At 38.1% G+C, this 22,460-nt stretch overlaps 1 pseudogene; it reads right to left on the bottom strand.

Moving 5' to 3' along the window:
- Positions 1-13,753: 13,753 nt before the first annotated feature.
- On the bottom strand, positions 13,754-15,243 carry LOC112313151 (histone-binding protein RBBP4 pseudogene; annotated as a pseudogene).
- Positions 15,244-22,460: the final 7,217 nt, after the last annotated feature.

The following is a 22,460-nucleotide window of genomic DNA, read 5'->3' as shown; positions in this document are numbered from 1 at the left end:
AACATGCTACCCTAAGACATTGCCATCTTCTAAGACCCTTCAAACAAGAAAACCACCAAAGAAATTGCTTTGAGTCACCATAACTTTGAATACATATCATGTTGGATTCATAGAGATGGAGAAGCCTGTGAAAAATGTTCTGTAAAGTCCTACGGACAGCTCTCACCGAAGACTGAAAAACAGGCCATGGGCTTTTTGTTTTTTTAAAGCAAAACTAATCTTTTATTAATGATATTTTTATATAATCCTAAAAATCTCCCTCTCAGCATTGATCCTCCCTCCTGCAAACATCTGCCTTCACTTTGAGGAACCAGTGACATTACTGCCACTGATGCACTCCTCTGAGGGTCAAACACTTCCACTTTAAATGACCAACAGTTTTGAAAACCCACATTAAGCAAAAGGACATTTCTCATAAGAAAATATGCTGTTAGCTCTGACAAAGGGCTATTTGTGAAGTGCCTCCTGTTTGAATTGCCCCACAGCAAGACAGATGCTGGAAAGGGAAGTTCAAGAATCTTTCTAATCCACTTCCAGTTTTGGTCATTTCCTCTGCTTGCTTCCAACACAGCTGCACAGAATAAAACAAAAAGAGGAAATGGGGACATCCAGACTGAGTATTATTAGTGCTTTAGAAAACCCACTCAGGAACCTGTGACATCACAGAGCTGTGTCATCTTCCTTGTGGAACTTTGCCCCCAAAGCAAAACTTAGGCAATATGTTAATGTGGACAATCAATGCTGAGATACAGCTAACCTACAAGGCAATAACTTAGGGAAAAGGCAGCACTCAGACAAAGTCTTTCCAGGAATTAAAATGCTGTTATTAACTCAACTAATAATCCTTCTAACCAACCAAATAAACAATGGCAAGATATGGTAAGCTTTGTCTCGGAGAAACTCGCAGCAAAATTCTGGACTGCATTTCTGGAGCTTGGTGTTTTAATTCCTCTGTAAGAATTTGGAAAATCTTCCAAAATTCACTTCATTCCTCTGAATTTCAGTATCATCATTTTTTTAAAAAGGTGGAGTTGGCCCTGGCCAGTGTGGCTTTATTGGTTGGAGTGTGGTCCCATAAACTGAAAGGTCACACACAGGTTTGATTCCTGGTTAGTGCATGTGCCTGGGTTGCAGTTTGGTATGGAAGGCAACTGATCAATATTTCTCTTCCTCTCTCTTTTTCCCTTCCTCTCTCTAAAGTCAATAAGCATGTCCTCGGGTGAGGATAAGAAAAGGGGTGGAGTTGGACAAGACATCTGTGTCTGAATGTGCCATAAACACAGAAAATTAATATATTTAGATGTAACTCATTATCTCTAAGGATGCTCAACCAATACTCCCTCTTTCTCCAGTAATCCTTACTTCAGTTTAGGGTGCCACCAGTACCCTGTTTCCACATCTAGAAATCTTAGTCATCCTCTCCTATTTCTCATAATACAGTCCTCCCTTAAGTGCTTCAATATAGTTTCACTATATATTTTTATTTTGTGAAAACTTTTAATACCTGAATGTCTTGCTGAACCATCCATCTTGATCAATATTCTCGGTACAATCCTTAGCTCAGATCTGTCCTCAAACCTTTGCAAGAGCTTCCTCGCTGGTCTTCATGCATTATGGTGCATTGTGTTACACTCTCCTACAATCTAGCTTTTTCAGTCACTTGAGTTTATTCTTAAAAGATGTATTTATACATCTGCTTGAAACCCTTCAATTCTTCCCACTGGACACAGAATAAAGTGTAGCTTCTTTGTGCTTTACACAGGATCCTTCAGGACCATTTTCTTAAAAAAATAACTCTACCCATACAGTAAAAATGGTTGCTTTTCAATACCGTCCTGAATGCTTTAGAACCTCTGTATACAGTATCCTAAACACCTGTTGATGGTAATCCGTCCCTCAAGACTCAGCTTAAACATTCCCCCTTGTGCTTACAGTGCTAGTTTGCCCCTCTGTCCTCTAGAATTCATCCTTAGTATTTGCTTTGAAGGGGAGGAAGTTTAGAAGTACAGAGACTTAAATGATAGACATTGCTTTTTCTCTATCCATGCTAACAAAATTAAATTACACTCAAGAATAGGGAGTAAAGAAGACATCATCTGAAAACAATGGTGTGTTGACAGCCACAATCCCTTAATTTGGGTTTGTTCAAAGACATATTCATTGGTATATTGAAACGTATGTTTATTTAAATCTCCTAGTGCCAATAAGTAAATATTACAACTTCATAGTTGAATATCACTCTGATTATGACAGCACTCCAGACAATGTAATTTATAAGCAGGGTGCTAGGGAAAAGAAACCACGCTCTTGAAACTGTGTCCCCTGGGAGTGTCACAGCTATAATTGTAATTAGTCTCAGGGAAGCAATAAGAAATATTCCAGGGGAATCTACAAGCTATCAGAAGAGTATTTCCAAGCAACAAGAGGGAAACAGTGCATAGGTTGCTATGAGACCATGGGAAACTGCCTAACTTTCCTGGGCCTCAAATTTCTGACCTAAAAATGTGAGGACACAGACAATGAGTGATGATATGGCGGCCTCTCCTCCAATCTATAGAAAGATTTGCAACAGTGGTTCCAGAACTGTGTATTTCTATAGGATGAAGGTATAGGTAGGTTGCCCAATACTTCAAGTTGCCTAGTTTGCTTAGGATAGTCCTAGGTTATGGATGTTGTCTTAATTTCATTTTTTATAAATGCCTCCTTGTACTTGTGAAATGTACAATTTTGGATGGTAAGTTATATCATAACTGTAGTATGGGTTTTTGGGTTTTTTCCTGAAAAACTTTAGGAATTATGTATGTCTAGCATTTGCTAAATTCACTGAAGAGTATGGAGAAGAGTAGGAGTTTAGAGTTGAACTAGAGAACATTTCCTCCCTTTAAATCTCCTTAAAAACATGTTTCTTTTTATGATTATAAATCTTTTAGCATAAGTCAAAGATTCATGTAGCTTTTTAAAGATAACTTTAAGGTGTTATTTACTTTGGTTTAAGTTTACAGATTCGGATGGGACCCTTTCTTTTCTCAACAAATATAATTTTTATTGCACTCCCCCATTGAAAGATTTCTTGCTGAGGGAATTCAACAAAATATATACATCATTTTACCATCTACAGGATTGATAGCATTTAATTAGGAAAGCCAGGAGTACCAGAGGTCATTTTCAAAGCAGCACCTCAGGTAAGAGACCCCCTCCCAACCTCTGCTGTAACTAATGGTTCTGCAACTCATTTTATGTTCATTGCATCACAGAATTTCCCCTAGAGAGTTGGAATTCAAATCGATGAACAGATGCTCACAAATTAAGGTACTTTATCTATACACCTACAGCAATCATGAAGAGAGTAGGTGGAGAGGAGACAGATGAAGGGACAAACAAGAAATTTTGAAACCATTAATTTCTCATTTCTCTTTTTCCTAATCCCTTCTCATCTCCATGCACCCTCCCCCCGCCTCTGCTATCATTGCTGCCCATCACTATATATTTTCCCTACAACCTTTCAGTCTCCACAGACAGACAGTTCTGCTCTCTGGCAGACAGTCACACAGTTGAGTTAGTGAAGGACATGTGTTTTCAGGTGACAAAAGTAAATCTCTTTCTTCAGAATCATGGAGCTTGCTCTCAGTAAACTGAGTGAGAGACAGAGCTTGTAAACACTGAGCGTTGCTTTTTTGGGCTATGGTTAGCAAGCAGAGAAATTGGGTTTATCCTGAATAGAAGTGTTTCTGTAACAACACAGGTCCATAGTTCCTTCCCTCTTGGACATTTTCTCTTCAGTCACAGGATTTGATCCAGGCTTGTAAACTGAGGATCATTCAGGCTCTTCTCTACCCAAATCCTAGGTCCCAACCATTGTCTCCCAATCAAAATGCAACCCCTCTGCACCTGGATCCCACTAAGCATCTGATTTTCCCCCCAGGAAACAGGAAATAAGAAGGCTATGGATGCTAATATGCCTGATAAGAACATACATTTATACCTTATTTAAGTTTCTATTTTAAAAAACCTTCCATTCATAGTAATTAGTCCATCTTGAGTGAGAAATATCACAAAGATTCCAAGAGACATTGCCTTTGCAGATTTTCTTTGTCTCTGTAGGGCATTAGAGGAAGTGTCACTGCCTCGTGAGAAGCAGCCACAGTTCCCCAACAAACACTGTAAGGAATGCTTTCGGGGGCACATTGCATTTCCTTCCATCCTCCTTTCCCAGTTAAATTTTAATATATATATTTTCTTTTATAAAACAATAATGATTTGTAATCTTCATGTGGCGCTTTTAGATAAATTATAAAAACCCCTATTTGCCTGTTCTTCATCATCCTTCACAACGCATTATTTTACTTGTTAAACAATGCTTTAAAATGTCCTAAATTTATTTTTCGTACTCTGATTACAGCAGCTCAATATTTGTCTCAAGAGAGCCATTCCTCATCTGCCTTATCTGTTTTTGAGAACCTTGATAGTAGACTTGGCTGTGTGACCACATGAGGTAAGGTCATTCAAGCTCATCTTGTCAAACTTGTCATAGCCTGAGATTCCACATCAGGGAATTTCCCCTTGTGTATTCTCAGCAACAGGGGATTACAGAATTCAATATGCAATATCATATTCTCTAAATTGAGTGGTTGTTTCAACAAAAATTTCCAGCAACGTATAATGTAGAACATAAAAATAAACAGGAGAGAAAAATAGTGGCTCACCTCACTTATTTTATCTTGAGAGGAAAAATTCATAGCAAAAGGAAAGAAAATCTTTTCTACTCATGATAGGGGGCTGGGGGCAGGAGGGTGTGAGATAGTATGAAAGCCACATTTCCTCTAGCCACCCAGAAAACATCTTTGTTTACCATTGTAGTGTTGCCAAGGCAACACTAGCTACTTAGGACATCACATGGAGATGTCTATCACAGGCGTGATAGCACTGTGTTTAAATGTTATACAGATTCTTGTCTCTCTCTGTCTTTCCTATACCCTAAGGGAAAGGCAAAAGGATCACTCATAGCCAAAGACTGTAATCAAAGGAAAACTAGACTATAGCCTACATTCAATTACATTTGGATCATTCCTATTTTATTTTGAGACCAATTGTTGTTAATCAAGTGTGCTTTGGGGTCAGCAGATGCAGTATTCACACATTAATGCCCCAACCTCCTCACCTGCCATCTCTTTCTCAAAAATCTCAAGATGAAATAGTAGATGTTATTGTCAATGGAAGAAGAAAAGGAAACATCCCAAACCTTTTTCGGAACCACCTCAAGGCTTTAGGGCATAACCTAGTACACAGCTGTGTTGACACGAACTTCTTTCTTTACATTTCTATCTGGCATTGACTCCCTGTGACCAAGGAAACCTAAATATAATAGAATGTCACCCTCCCTATATGACTGTCCCTTGCCAGCTTGTACACAGTGCTCCTGAGAAAAACTTTCTGCCCACTACTCTGAAAATATAGGGAGGACTTAAGTCAGCCATTAGGAAGAAGTACAGACATAATCATGTTCAACAGTGTGTGCACGGGGATATGGGCAGGGGGAGCCATTAGCAAGGAAAAGCCTTTATTTCACCTCACACTGATCAGAATGGCCATGATCAATAAATCAGCAAACAAAAAGTGTTGGCAAGGGTGCATTGAAAAGGGAGCCCTCCTGCACTGTTACTGGGAATGCAAATTAATGCAGCCACTAGAAAGGTCCTTCAAAAAATTAAAAAATAGAACTACATTATGACCCAGCAATTCCACTTCTGTGTATATATCTGAAGAAACAAAAAATGCTAAATTGAAAAGATATATGCATCGCTATGTTTATTTCAGCATTGTTTAAAATAGCGAAGATATGTAAACAACCTAAGTGCCCATCGACACAAGAGTAGATAAAGATGTGTGTATATATATATACAATGGAATATTACTGGGCTATAAAAAGCAATGACCTCTTACCATTTGTGACAACATGGATGGACTCAGAAGATATTATGCTAACTAAAATAAGTCAGACAGAAAAAAAACAAATAGCACATGATTTCACTTAAATGTGGAATCTAAAGCGCAAAATAAATGAACAAACAAAACAGAGACTCAACTGATGGTTGCCAGATGGGCAGGGCATTGGGGGCTGGGTGAAAAAGGTGAAGGAATTAAGAAGTACAAATTAGTAGTTACAAAACAGTCATGTGAAGTACAGCATAGGGAATACAGTAAATGATACTGTAATAACCACATATGGTGCCAGGTGGGTACTTGAGTTATTGGGGGGGACCACTTTGTAAACTATATGGTTCCCTAACCACTATGCTGTACACCTGAAACGAATATGAAATAATGTTGAATATAAACTGTAACTGAAAAACAATTTTTTCTAAAGTGTTTATTGGTGAACTGAGGCACAAGGCATTTCAAAGGGAAGAGTCTAGATCTACGTGCCTTCTGCCTAAAGCCATTAACACTTTTGGATTGTTTTCAAAATTTCTGGCAGATTTTCAAGAAGGAACTGCTCATGCCCCTACTTGGCTGTCTAAGGAAAAATCCATGTGTGTCCTGGAGAGAGTGTAGGCAGCCGACTTGAGAACGAGCCCGCACACTGATGACTTCAGTCTACCCTAGGTGCTCAGAAGGGAGAGCCGAGGGGTTCTGTGGGTTCTCTGTGCCCAGGATGAACCTTGCATGGTAGCAGGGAGATGATGCAAAGTTCAGTTCACACAGAGCCTTGGCACAGGTCCAGGAGAGAGGGCTCTACAAAATGTGAAACAGAAGGGTTTATAAAGTGAGAAGAAGCTTTGGGAGAGAAGCAAAGTTGCTATGACAGGCATTTGAAACATAAAATTTTACTTTTGTGAGGCACATGGTATTTTAGTAAAGAATGAGGCAAAGTAGACAGTAAATTTACCATGATGAGGTGCCAACACATCATCAGTGGTAGTATCTGATTTCTTAATGCATAAAGGGAGCTAGGTAGGAGGCTCTTCTCTGTTTTGTAAACCTTTTGCTAGGCCAGGCCCAGCACCAATTGTGCATCCAGCACCCTCCCTGCTCTTCCTACTCTTATCAGTGTAGACAGATTGAGACCCCTATTGTCCCCCTGTTGTCCACACACTTCACGCCATTGTCAGATCATCCTCATCAGGCTGTGCCTGGATAGCCTCCCCAGTTTCTCACCTTTACTGCTTCTCCATCCACATTTAACTCTCAAAGGTCTCAACCCCATGGGATACATTACCACTCTCCACTTTGGAAGGCGATAGGAAGAGTAGGGCAATCATAGGCCCATATTTGGAGTAGCTGTGACCATTTTTACCACTCAGTTTACAAAGTAGCTCACTATTTACCACACCAGAGCAAAATAGCTAACCTGGCAGGGCGCACATAGCATTCCAGGCCATGAGGGCGAACTCTACTCGGAAACTGTTGACTTAAGCCAAAAGTTAGAACCATAGATCCTTTCTCCTCCTAGGACACAACAAGACTTTTCAAATATTTCACCATATGTGGGCATAAAAGTGATATCTAACTCATATAAATGTTTTTTATTTAATATGTATTTCAAGTTTTTTAAAACACAACACAGCTCTCTTAAATGGAAAATGAGAATGGAATCAAGTCCATCTATTTTGAGAAGTTGCAGAAAATAAACTATAACTGATAAAAAAAGAAGCTATGATTTTCATAAAAGATGAATGTAGGTTTCTGTTTTTATAAGTTATTGCTTTTGCAAAAAGAGAAAAGTGTGTATGATGTCTTGGGGAAATGCTTTATTAAGAGTTATGTTTTCATTTTGAAGAATAGATTAGTGAATAATCTATAAAATGTAGGTTAAACGATAATTGCCACACAGAAAACTGGTGTGTACTAACTAACATCCTTAAGAGAAAAGCTAAAATTATATTTTCAAGTTGTCAATCATATTTTGGTTTATATTTCACTTGCTTATCATCTCTGATTTTCAAGTGCTCATTTGTTAAATCAAGGCTCTTTATGGGGATGTTTGGAATCGGGGCATTACGGAGATTATTGGGGTTAGATGAGATCATGTGTATGGGGGAACTGGTCATATGAGACAACTGCACTCTAAGAAGAGATGCCAGATATCCGGATGATCATCTTCTAAGTTATATACATGTCTAATCACTATATTGTACACCTGAAACTAATATAATATTGCATGTCACCTGCAACTGAGAAAATAAGAGGAGACACCAGAGTGCTTCTCTCCCCCCCACCCTCTCTCTCTCTCTCTATCCCTCTGTCATCTGCAACCCAAGGGAACAGTGTTCTCACCAGAAACCAGCCATGCTGGCACCCTGACCTTGGACTTCCAGCCTCCAGAACTGTGAGGAATGAATTCCTGTTGTTTAAGCCAGTCTATGGTATCTGTTATGGCAGCCAAATCAGACTAAGACATTAATCCACAGTCTGTATTCAGAACTTCTCAGTTGTTCCAATGATGTCTTTTACAACTGTTTTCCTTAGTTCAGGATCCAACCTAAGATAATACATTATATTTAGTTGTCATATTTCTTTAATCTCCTTTAATCTGGAACATTTCCTCTAATTTTCTTTATCCTTCATGACCTTGACATTTTTGAAGAATACAGGTCACTTAGTTCATAGAATGTCCTTTGATCTGAGTTCGTCTAATTGGTCACTCACTGTGAGATTCAGATTATTCGTTTCCTCACGATTAGACTAGATTATTTGCTGCAGCAGGACTACCATGTAAATGACGGCTTGTCCTTCTCTGCATCATATGTGCAAGTATTTAATGCTGGTGGTCCCAGTATTGATGATTGCTTTGGCATCTGCCAGGATTTTCCACCGAAAAGTTGTTATTTATCTCTCTATAATTAATAAACAAGGTGTTTAGAGATACTTGAAGCCTATGTAAATATCCTCATTAATTAAAATTCTACCCATTGGTTTTAGCATCCATTGGTGATGATCTAACTCCATCATTCCTTCAACATTTATTGGTTGCCATTTATTTGAAGAAGAGCAGATTCCCCTTCTCTTTATATGTCTGCTTCTTTTTAATTTTATAAAAATGAACCCATAAAGTCTTATTTTATATAATGGATTGTAATTATTACTATTGGTGTTATTATACTTTGATGCTTAAATCATCCCCAAGTCTGCCCAGCAAAAGCCTATTCACCGTGGCTCCTATGTCATTCTAACATGCCTCTGTCATTCTTTGGCACTCTTACTTTCTGCCACCATAAGATGTTCCAGACTCACCTTGCTCTTTCATGCTTCAGTTCTAGAATCACCCATTTCTCCAAGAAGTCCTAATCCTGGTTCCTTTAGTGGAGAATGGTGATTAGTTAGATATTAAGATCATCTGGACACTAGCTTTGCTAGTGCCTTACATCGGTGCACTTTGGCTCCAGGCCTCTCAGCAGAGGTGTGTATGCACTCACACACACACACCTAGTTTCTTCTACATCATTCAAAAATTGAGAGTTCAGCAACTGTCTTTCATCATTTCCTTTTTATTCTCCTTTCCTTTTTTCACTTTCTCTTCTGGCTGTCATTTTCTTTCTTTCTTTCTTTCTTTCCATGTTTATTCATAGTTTCCTTCTGAGAGTGAAAAGAAAAAATTCGTTGAATTTTCCAGACACAAAAATCATCTCTCATTTATTCAAGACAAAATGGGGATAGATAGGAGAGTTGCTGTCGACCGAAGATGTCCCAGGACCAATTACAGACCTATCAGCCTTCAACAGCATGCCGTGGCTCACCCCTCCCCCCCTTCTTCTCTACCAAAATAATGAGGAATTATTCCCAGCAATTGCCCTTTGCATCATCCCTAGGTCTGGACATAATCACTACAGAGAAGTAAGAGGAAACAGGACTTAATGTTAAAAGCATCCTGGGCCTAAGTCTCCCAACAGTTATTAAATATGACCTTAGGAAACAACAACTTTACAGTTTGAAGAAATTACACCAGACAAGTAAATTTGATTTAAAATCCCTAAATAAAAAATTCATAGATTAAGACAGTACTTCCAAATAGGCAAAATAGTTAGAGATTCAAATTTGACACAAAGTATTTCTTTCTACTTTATCTTCCTAGCTAAAGATCTAGTTAAGGTGGTAATTTATTTTCTTTTTCATTTTTTACTTTCATATGATAGTAGACCCTAATTTTGTGTGAGTATGAAGTACCCATATCTGGTACAAATGTAGAACTCACAAATCAACCTTTCTGGTATAACTTAGGGCTCACAAAACTAAACCTTCCAAATCTGGTACACTTCCCAAGAATAATCTAAAGGTTGACCTTTAGAATTATTTTGCCTGCCTTATTCCTGGCCTTACGACCTCTGCCAAGTCTCAGATTCACAGAATTTTAGTCTGATAGATACTTCAAAATTAAGCAGTCCTACTTTCCCATTCTATACTCGCTTCTAAAGGAATTATTTATTATGACAATTTTAAAAGGCAAAGACTGTTTAGAATTTTGCATTACTTTGAGTAAAATTATTTCAGTGCCTATCATAAGGTTGTAAGTTAATTAGATTTAAATATGAGTATTTCAATCAAACATTCATTTAGTTTATTTGTTGAGTGCTGACTGCACCAGAAACTGTGTAGACACCATAAACATAAACACCCTGGCTGGTCATGGTAGGGGATCATGGACAGAAGCAGGAAGACCAGACAGGAGGCTATTTCAATAATAGCCTAAGCAAAATGTAGATGTGACATGTGCTGGGACAATAAGTAAGGTGGTAGGTTAGTTGATTTGGATATGTTTTGTTTGAAACAGCAGAATGTGCTAATGGATGGATATAGAATGTGAGAAAAAGAAAGAAGTCAAAGATGACTTCAGAATTGTATTTGCTTTTTAGCCTGAAAAAGTGAAAGAATAAAATTGCCTTTCATATTGGATGGGAAAAACTAAAAGAGAATAGATTTGGGGTGGGAAAGGAGTCAATTGTATTTTTGTGAGCATGATAATTTTGAGATGAGTATTCTTTTTCAAGGAGGAGATGTGTAATAAGCCCAAGTGGATAACTCATGTAGGGTTCAATGGAGAGATCAAGACTGGAGAAGTCATTAGCTTATAAATAGGATTGTATAGCAGCAGACTAGTACCCCAAGGCGTATTTTTAGTCTACATTTATTGAAGCCTTACTGTGTGCCAGCAAATATTCTCAGTGCCTTAGATGTTTTTTGATTTACTTAATTCTCACAGCAATCCAAACAAGAAAGTCCTTTAATTATTATAACTTACGAATTAATAAACTAAAAGCAGAGACTGTGTGATATAACCTAAGTTGCATTGCTAGTAAGTGTCCAAGCAAGATATGAACCCCAGCAGCCTGAATCCATAGTCTTATTCTGAACCTTTATGCTGTTCTTATTAATGGGATATGAATCTGTCCCCTAAACATTTATGTTACAGTTGAACAAATAAAAGTAACACACATGAAAAACTAAAGGTTAGTTAGGGACAAACATACCTTGGCATTGATTATAAGGCGAAGGAGTTTAAAATATGTGTGAACTTCTAAGAAAACAGGGCACGGCAGTAGTTAGCTGCTTCATTATGATTACAATTACACACTGGAGATCTAAAAGAATTTAGCAGGCTCCATAGATATCCAGTATATAGCCACTGATCAACTTAGTCATGGGTATTATCAGCTCATAATGGCTAGTCATTGAGATATTGTGCATACCTTGCCCTACTGCACAGGCCTTTTGTAAATCTCATTGTCTTTTAAATCTGTCATAATCACCCTTCATCCTATAGCAGTAAAGACTGCTCCTCAAAAAAGGTGCATTGCATTAACTCCTTGTTTTCTAAGTAGAGAGTTATAGTCCATGTTCACTTCATTCTACATAATAAGCAAGAACTTAGGGTGTTGTGGGAATCTCAATTAACTAAACAGATAATTATTAAGAACCAAAATTGAGAGTGATAATGTACTTAGCCCTATGACAATGTCTTTGCCCCCAAATTTTGCAAACTCTCTGCCAGTTTGTGCCAATTAATTTCCCTCCTTTGAAAAACCAAAGGTGGGTTAGGATAAAGGGTGGGAATGGAGATGGCTGGTGTGGGGGGAGTTTTGGGGGTAATATGGAGACAACTATACTTGAAAAACAGAAATTGCTGCAGGCATACCAGTTGAAAATTGCTGGTCTAAGCTGCTGTAAATGGGACAGTGCCAGTGACAGGGAGGGGACAGGGGAAGGCTTTCAGGTGGCAATGCTGTTCTGTCCTTGGTCCAAACGATGGTTACATGAGTCTGTGCTCATCATGAAATTTCACCAGCAGCACATGTATGATTTACAAACTGTGCAATTTCTCCCCGAATCTTAAAAAAATAACAATAAAAAATTTAAAAATTGAACCTTAAACATCAAAAAGTAAAACAGAAGTCTCTAACTTCCTGATGAGGAAGTACTTTTACTTTTCCTATACAAGGATGATCACCTAACTCCTATACCCCTGCTCTTAAATATTGTCTTTGCTGATGGTGCTGCAAGTTTGTGTTGTGAGAACAGATTCCCTAGAAATATTTTTCCAACTCGAAGAATCATTGGAGCGAAGTAATCTGCACAGGAGCTGTGAATGTTCCTCCCGAGCTCTACAGCACTGTTCAACATGGCCCATTGACCAAATCCAGCCATCACCTGTTTTTGTATGACCCATGAGCTAACAATGGTTTTTCTATTTCTAAATGGTTGAAAAAATCAAAAGAAATGTAATATTTCATGATATCAGGAAATTATATAAAATTCACATTTCAATGACCATAAAATTTTTTTAGTGGAACATGCTTATGCACTAACATATTCTCTATGGCTATCTTTGCTCTCTACAACAGCAGAGTTTAGTATCTGTGACAGGGACCACATGTCCTGTAAATGCTTCTCCTTCACAAAAAGATTTCCAACCTCAACTCTATATCCCTGAGGAAAAATCAGCCATACGCATTTGGAATATAAAAAAGTTATTTATTGTTTTACTTTGGTCCTTGACAGTAGACCATAGTGCTATGTGGCAGAGTCTAGTCAAAGTAAGAGGACCATCTTTACCAATGAGTCACAAAATAGAACAACATTGAAACAAACCAAGAAGTCATCATAAAATTTTTTTGAATTTGATGACCATCTTGAAAGAGGGCCAAATCAGAGTTACCATCTGACTGCTTTTTTTTTTAATGTAGAAACGCAATTTCTTCCATTATAAGCTCTTACACACTTAGTCATGGAGAATAACAGGACTGCTGGTGAAACAGGTCACCCGATACAGATGGTCTCAAACTAGTGGTCAAGGACTAACTCCTAAAAAAAAAGGCAAGTCTTATCTAGGATTAATTCAATTTTAAAAACAAATTCAAGTCATTGATTCACTCTTCTCAGCTTGACAGTCTACCTGTGGTATAACTGTCAAGTAAAAACATACATCTTTACAACTTGGTGGTCTCAAGTTTTTTTTAAAAAACTATTTCACAGAAAGGAAAGAGACAATGTGAAAACAGCTCAAGAAATACATTAATAAGCAAAAATATATGGGGAATGAAGAATATGTTGTTTTGACTTAACTCAAGAAACTGAGAGGAGACTGGCCTACATAGGAAAATGTGCACCCTTGAAAGTCAGGTGCGAAGATTTTTAGAGTAGTGGTTCGTATGACTTGAATAAACAGACATCTTGTAGTACTTATACTTCGTGGCTCAGACACCTGTCTCTCTTGGCTCTATTAATTACTCACTTCTAGCCTTTACTTAAATGAGTCTGAAAAACTTAGGGATATAGCATTAGGAGAAAAATAAAATAACCACACACAATAGTCCCCTTTCAGTGGCTATTTTAGATCTTTGTTACTAGAAAATGGCTGAAGAAAATTTAAATACAAACCTGTGGCTTTGCTGAGTCAAGTCCCCTGGTAAATATTTAGAAAACACCCTCAGTTGAGCTAATAGCATTGTTGATGGTACCTGTTACAGAGGGATGGCTGAACAGAGTCTGTGTCTCAAAACCAGTGTTAAATCATCAGGGTTGAGAGGAAAAAAGGGGAGTCTAAAATCACAAGAAGTGCAGATGTATTTAAGACCCCTGTGCTTCTGTATCCACGCTTCCTTCAGGGTCTTCATCATTGTAAATATTCTCTGCCATTTGCCACACTTGCATGACATTGTCTTCTGACACAGAACAGATCACCCCAGGTTCATTGAAATTCCAGGAGAAATCAGATATCTTGGCAGTGTGACCACCATGAATAAATCACAACTCTGGTGGCCCATCTTCTGCATCTTCCAGGGAGTGTTCCTCTCCAATTTTACTTAAATCCCAGACATTCAGTCTTTGATCAGTACCACTGGAAGCCAAAACAGTCTCACTGTGATGTGACTATTGAACCTGGAATATCTCACCCTCATATGATTCAAAGGAATGCAATTTAAGTTTCAGATTTCTCATATCCCACAAGGCAACAGTCTTATCAGCCGTTCCTGTGGCAATCATGAACTCACTATAAGAATTGAAAGAAAGGCAGTTCACAGCAATGCCAACATCAACTGAGCAGCTTGGTTTGGAAGTATTGTTTGAACAAGTATCCCAGATCATAAGTTTCTGATTATCAGCAACTGACCCAAACAGAGGCTCATGAAGCAGATGCCAGGAAGCATCTTCCACTACTGCTCTATGCCCTGTAAAGATGGTGTTTGCACCCACAACTTTTCCTTCCTTTGGAGCAGCACTGATGTCCCATAGGCAGATGGTGTGGCCATCTGAAGCACTAAGTAAGTGCCTATTGCGACTTGGGTTCCAAGAAAGTCCATAGCCTTCCTTCTGGTGTCTAAGGAGATGCAAGCCTGGGTTGCACTCTCCAGAAGGGTCTGATTTAGGAAGATGTTTTGTAGAGTCAAAACCAAGAACATCAGTGGAGGGAGTCTTTGTTGCAAGGATGCAAGGGTTCTGCAGCATATAATGTGCCCTGTTTACTTCTCCTTCCTGGTTGCTCTTGATTTCTATTTCAATTTTTCCACCAACAGAGCTCAAACCTCCAAATTGTCCTTTCTCACTATGGTTGTGTGAAGCATCTAACTGAGCATCATTGTTAGGGAGCTGCATACCAGCTATCACAAGGTGGTTTTGTTCATGTGACTTGTGTGTCCCCAGGACAAGTCAGTGAATGCTGTGATCTTTCCCTTCTGGTCTGGTTACATCTGGAAGCCACTGTGCGGTTAAGCTGGGCCACTCCAAAGCATGAGTCATCACCAAATCGTAAAGAAAAGAGGTGTTTTTTTTCCATATTTTGTATTTTTTTGTTGATCACACATTCTTCTACAGCATCTTCAAAGCCTGCTGCCTTGTTGGCTGTGGTGGGCCAGCCAAAGGGATTCTGAGGTCTACACTTGTGGGAGGGATGGGGAGCCTAGGGATGCTTGGTATCTGCATGCAGCCTCTATTGTTTCCGACTGCTTTTAAATGACTCTTCACTCTTCCTGCAAGGGAGTTCATTCTTAAATGTTCCATATGGAGAATTCCAGAGCCCTATACATGCATCAGTGTGGGACAGTTTCTGTAGAAGAATATGAAGAAGTTCTAAGGACAGAGCTATTGGGCATAACAAAAGCAAGATGATTATTTTGTAATTACATAAGACTTTGACTAGTCACAATATTTAAGTTCAACTACCTCTTGTCATCCCCACAACTTAAGTTGGCAAACTAAGAATATTTACACTTGGTTAAATGAGGAAACTGAGCCTAGAGCATTTTTATTGTATAATGGAAAAAATTGGCTCGAGTCAAAATTCCTGACCTTCTTCCCACTCAACCCTGTAGACAACAGTGTCTCTTACTAGAAATGGAAGTGAGAACCCTTACCCAGCTAACCTCACTGGGATGTTTGTTGTAAGATCAAATGAGATGTGTATAAAAATGCCTTGAAAACTCTATAACATACTATATAAAAAGTAAAAGAAAGAGAAAAAAAGGAAAGTGATTTGCTTAGATCAAGCAACTCTTGGATAACTGGTGGAGTTCCCCTGCCTTCCAGCCCTGTGTTCATCCCCATTAGCTAGTGAAGGTGAGACTCATTTGCTATGGGAGCCCACACTTTTGGTCATCAAACATTTTAAGCTTAGTAGGATGAGTTTCACACCAGAGGGACCTGTGATCCACAACCACATTGTTCTCATCTATTTCCTCTAACACGTAGGAAGACAAAAGCTTTCTACCCAGGGTAGAAAATACCATCAAGTCGAGATTTTGTTTAACATAGCTGATAATATCATGAGTATCAAAATAACGCTGTCCAGGTGCCAATCAATCTGTATTTTTTTTACAAGTTGCAAATTTACTGAATAATATAATTGATAAAATAACCATATCTTTGGACTTCAATTAATTGTTTGTATGATAATGTTGTTCTTCATTATATGCCTGAATGCACTCATTAAGCTCAGAGTTAACAATAAGCCTAAAAAAGCACAAAGACCTGCATCTGAACAAGCAGGAAGCCCCCATTTCACCCACCCCAGGATCTGCCAGGTCTGCTCCTCCCCAAGGAGAATGTTCCCAACATTGTATCTACAGTTCATATTCAAGAGGTGATTTAACTTTCTGATATTCAGTGAGGAATGAGAGTTTCATATCCTTGACTGTAAACATAAACCTGAGATGGGAAGACTCTGAAATTGAGAATTTACCTATTTTTCACATTTTTACACCTTTTGCCTGCATTGTTTAAAAGCCTAAGCTCATTTTCAAACTCATTTCCCCTCAGATTGTGTATTACCTTGCCCTAACACAGCACTACATTCCTGGATACTTCTGAGGGTTTTTAATAATCTCTTTGTTGTCTGAGGGCAAATGATGTGCCCAGCTGCTCTGACAAAGGCTCTGCACAAGGTTTATGCAGATTTATCTCTGCTGTAAAGATAGTTTCTGAGCCAGATTTGGCTGACATAATGGTTCAAAGATATCCTCTCCCCATTTTTCAACTGGATTGGTTAGGGTTTTGTTATTGAGTTATACGAGTTTCTTATATATTTTGGATATCAATCCCTTATTCTATCAAAATATATCATTTGAAAATATATTCTCCCAGTCCATAGGTTGCTTTTTTGTTTTGTGGAAGGTTTCCTTTGCTGTGCAGAAGGTTTTTAGTTTGATGTAGTCCCATTTGTTTATGTTTTTAATTGTTTGCCTCCCCTGCTCACGGGGATATGTCCAAACAATATTACTCAGACCGACATCAGATAGAAAGCACTTCCTATGCTTTCTTCTAGGAATTGGCTGGTTCCAGGCCTTATTTTTACGGTTTTAACTCATTTTGAGTTTATTTTTCTAGTTGATGTAAAAGAGTGGTCTAGTTTTATCTTTTTTGCGTGTGTCTGTCCAGTTTTCCCAACACCATTTATTGAAAACACTGTAAGTACTTCAGTGTATATTTTTACCTTCTTTGTTATAGATTAATTGACCATTTAAGCAAGCATTTATTTCTGGGCTCTTTATTCTGTCCCTTTGATATCTGTGTCTGTTTTTGTGCCTGTACCATGTTATTTGGATTATTATTGCTTAGTAGTATAGTTTGAGATCAGGGAGTCCACCTGAAAAGTGGACAGAGGACGTGAAAAAAATATCATAGAAAGTTTATAAGGTGGCAGGTGACTTCTCCAATGAAGACAGATTGCCAAAAGAAATATGAGAAGATATTCAACATCACTAATCATCAGGGAAATGCAAATTAAAACCACAGTGAGCTACCACCTCACACCACTAAAAACGGGTATGATAAAAAAGTCAACCGATAACATAGATTAACAAGGATGTGGAAAAAAGGGGATGCTTGTGCACTATTGGTAAGACTAAAACTGGTGCAGATCCCAAAGAAAAACAGTATGGATGTGCCACAGAACCCAACAATTCCACTCCTGGGTATTTATCCAAAGAAAGTACAAACACTAATTCAAAAAGATATAGGCACCTCTATGTTCATTGCAGCATAATTTATAGTAGCTGAGATATGGAAGTAACCTAGGTGTCCATCAATACCAGAATGAATAAAGAAGATGTGGTATATATATACAATGTAATATTATGCAGCAATAAAAGAATGAAATCTTGCCACTTGCAATACATGGATGCATCTAGAGTATATTAATGCTAAGTGAAATAAATCAGGCAGAGTCAAATACCATATGGTCTCACTTATATGTGGAATCTAAAAACCACACCAAACAAAAAACAAATAAAACAAAAACGGACTCATAGAAACAGAGAAGACAGAAATGGCTGCCCGAGGGAGAAGATGGGGGATGGGTGAAAAGGGGAGGAGAATATAGTCAACAATATCACAGAAAGCTTATATGGTGACAGATGATTACTAAAATTGTGGGGTAATCACATCATAAAGTATAAAAATATTGAATTACTGTACTGTACACTTGAAAGTAATATAAACATAGGATTTTATACCAGCTATAAATAAAATGAATTTAGCCCTGATCAGTGTGGCTCAGTTGGTTAGGCATTGTCCCATAAAGAAAAGTTCACCAGTTTGATTCCCAGCCAGGGCACACACCTGGGTTGTGGGTTTGGTCCAGGTCGTGGCGCATATGAGACAACCAATCGATGTTTCCTTCACACACTGATGGTTCTCTCCCTCTCTTTCTCCCTCCCTTCCCCCCTCTCTAGGAATAAATAAAATCTTTTAAAAAATAACTTTATGTCCACAATAAAGTTCTACTCCTGGGGAAAATACGGGGTTCAAACAAGGGTTGTTTTTCTGGGTTCTCAATGTTTAAACAAATATGTTCACTAATTCATTCCCCAAATATGTATTCTGGATCCTGGAGATGAAAAGTGAATATAATAAACAAGGCCCCTGTTTCCATGATGCTCCTATCGGTGGTGGTAGATGGAGAGAAACAAATAGTAAACAGAGCATCTAGCATATTAGATTTTTTATAATATGTGTAGTATAGCATGGTATCATGAAGTACTAGGGAGAAGATATGATGTGACAACAAAGCATAGTGGTAAATGCAGTTGGAAATCCTATCTTATCTAGAGTGCTCTGGTCACTATTAATAATGCTATCCAGTACTTCTGTTTCTCCTCTTCTCCCAGGAACACTGGAGGGGACATTTTCCATATTTTAAAACTTGTATGTTCTTAGCACATTGGTCCACGATTATCTCTATCTAAAAGATAAAGGCTAAGGGACTGTGCATACCCATGTGCCCAACTTACTTTGACAAGTAGTGCAAAATCAGGTCTCCTTTCTCCTTTTCAGTAGGAACCATAACGACATTTTAAAACTTTTTAATAGAGGGAAGATACTGTCACATACTGGTTTCAAAGAAAACAAAATAAAAGTATGATCTGACCAATTACCCAAATGAAAAACCTCTCTCCCCCATTCTTCTTCTTCCCAGGAAGATACCATGGTGGTAGAAAGATCTGGAAGTCTGATGGCAAAGACCTTATGCCTATCTGATAAATCCTAAAGTAAAGAAATCTATTTATTTAGCCCATAATTGCCCAAATATCTGACCATTGATTTTTTCACTTTACATCTATTAGTATTCCTTATATTATGGAAATTCTCCCAATTTATTTGGTTCCATTATGCTTGTGCTGGGCATTTTTACTGCATGTGCCATGTTTCTAGGCAACGTACTTTACCTAAATGTACATTACAGGTAATGTAGACCATTTGGCTAGCTAAAAACAGCTAGAAAGTTTTCTGGAATTGAGGAAATCGTTTAATTCTCAACAGCTAGGAAAGAACTTAGCTCCCCAAGGAGAAAATGAAGCTCAATACAGCTGGAAACAGACACAAATGTGTCCATCCAGAATGAAAGGAAGATTTCTATTGAGAAAATGCTCTCCTAAGTGGAAATTGGCCTTCTCTTTCTGACAGCTATCTACTGTACTTTGAAACATTCTCTTTAGGATTACTGAAATAACCATGGCTATTGCATCCTTTTAGTGGAGAAATGACACATGGAAAGGTAAAGATGGAGAGGAAACAGGCTGAATGGTCCTATCTAATTAAAAGCTGTCATCTAATTCAACACATCCCTAGCGATAGGAAGGTGTCAGGCTGGTTTTGTGTTAGGGAAAGGGTGTTCCAAAGCCTGCATCTCACAATCAGGAGTTCTCTCCAGCATCAACCACTCTCCTATATTTGGTCACAGTTTTTCTTGTTATGGAATTGAGGACCCAAATTTTCCATACACAAATTAAATAGAATGCTTTTCCTCATATACCGGGTGTCTCCTAAAAATATGTTATCTCCTTTTTCTTATTGAATATCTCACTGATCATTTTAATACAAGAGTACCAACTTACTTATAAATCTAAGCATTACTTATCCATTTTTTCATGTTTTCCACTTTTTGCCAGCCCAGGAATGGCTTTGTCTTCATTAATTTATTCTAAGACAATACCACACAGCTTGAATTTTTAAACTTCTAAATCGTGAAAATAACTGCTTCAATTAACTTTTCCCACAGCAACAGTCAAATCAAGTTAAAAATGCACATGTACGCAAGAGACTTTGACATCAAGATATCATTTGGCTATTAAACATTCATAGCACTATGTTTTCCTAAGCATTGACTGTTTATCCACATACAAGGTACCAAGGTTGAAACTCTGTTGAAAATAGACACTTTGAAATAATTAATTTTCTGCCACTGGCTTTATTCCTATTGTAACTTTCAGTCCCCCCAAGGTTAGTACGGCCTAGTCCCACGTGCAGGGCCAGCTGTTGTTCCTCTCATCTTCCTGCAATACCATCCTGCCAATTTCTCATAATTATGTGCTGTCCTAGGCCCAGCTTAGCTTGCCCAAGGGCTTGCTAAATTTTCTTTGCAGCCAGTGGCATGAGCTACAAAGCTCTATCAAAAAATGTGTAGGGGAACTACAGCTTTTACCCAAGTCCTAAAGCAATTTTTCCTTCTTTGTGATTAAAAGGGAGACTAAAATGTCAGTTCCACAGAAATTTCCATTTGAGGAAATAAACCTGAACCTGTAACCTCCACTGTCCTGAGGACCTAGCTTTGTGACCAGCCTGCTCCCATTGGTGCTGCGTTGCCTAGAGAGGAAATGGGCATATGTGTTTCTACATGACAACAGGGAGAAGGTCCTTAATGCTGTCACTCCCGACTTTCCAGGAAAATGGTCCTGTTATCTGCCTCTATCATAATCACACTCGTGTAAAATTATGAAATATCTCCAACTGTCAGAGAGTTTATTTGGCCTCTTTCAGTTTTTCTCTCCTCTAGCAATTAGAAAGTCTCAGAAGAAACTTCCTGGGTTATGTCAAAGTCCCATCTGCCTCATTTATTTCTGTTGCTGTGACTTAGAAATCTCTCCATCGATGCAAGGTGGTAAAATTGAACTCTACTAATACATCGCACAGGCCACGTCTTAGTCTGCGCCTTTATGCTGACTTTTATTGTCTTTATCCTACGAGTTAATGTCCTTCCTTTTAAAAAGGAAAGTCAAGCAAAACTTTGCATAACGTCTTTAATAAAATATAAACCTATTCATACAGGGTGATTCTATACAGATTTCTCTTACATGAACAAAGATGAGAATCTGGCTCAGAGTTTGCTTCAGATTCTTTATCTGTGATTTGGCTACAGGCCGCTTGCCATTCATTTATGCAAACTGCCTGCTTTTATAAATAAGAATATTGATTAGTTAAGTGCTTTGCCTAAAATCCCATGATAGAGTAAGGGCAAGTGAGGACTCAAAAGCAATTTTCCATACTAGAGTATATGTACTATTGATACTGCTGATCAAATTCGCTCACTGGAGGTTAATGAGGTACTTACCTTGGGAGGAAGAAAAGAATCGAATATGAAAAATTAGCACATTAACTTAGAAAATATCAAAATAATTCGGTTATTATTTTGAAGATAAATACTATATATATATAAAAGTGTAACATAAAATTGCTGGTACAATGTTATAATTTCCTGGCCCTTTAACAGGTAAGTTACTTCCCTTAGATTAAGAGATGGCATAGCCTTGGTGGAAGCTGTAGCACTTAGCACGCACTCTCCTTCAGCCCCAAATGATTCTCTGGCAATATTAAATTGAATTTCTCCAACAAACTGCATGAGTTGCTTTGCAACAGTTCACTAAGCAGCACCACAGGTAATGACGATAAAACCCGTGGTAAAATCAAAAGTGACGACAACAGGCTATATTATTTCAAAGCCAATTTGTGGTGTTTTTAACGTCTTTCCAGTCACAATACTTGGTTTCATTTCCTGAATTCAAATACATCGTGTTGACAATTCCTCAAAACCTTATTCAAGTAGTAGGTAATCTTACTGAATGACAAATATTTTGTTTCCTGCATTTGATGTTCTAGTTTAATGAAGTGTGATGTATTATCTAGGTGATGTCAAGTCTGAAAAATACAGAAGATAATTTTTTATTTAATGGCAAATAAAGTTGCATTAGTGTGACTGCATA

This window comes from Desmodus rotundus, chromosome 2, assembly GCF_022682495.2.
Source record: "Desmodus rotundus isolate HL8 chromosome 2, HLdesRot8A.1, whole genome shotgun sequence".
In the NCBI taxonomy this organism is placed as follows: domain Eukaryota; kingdom Metazoa; phylum Chordata; class Mammalia; order Chiroptera; family Phyllostomidae; genus Desmodus; species Desmodus rotundus.
The sequence above is the reverse complement of the archived record's forward strand: the minus strand, read 5'-3'. Positions and strand labels throughout refer to the sequence as shown.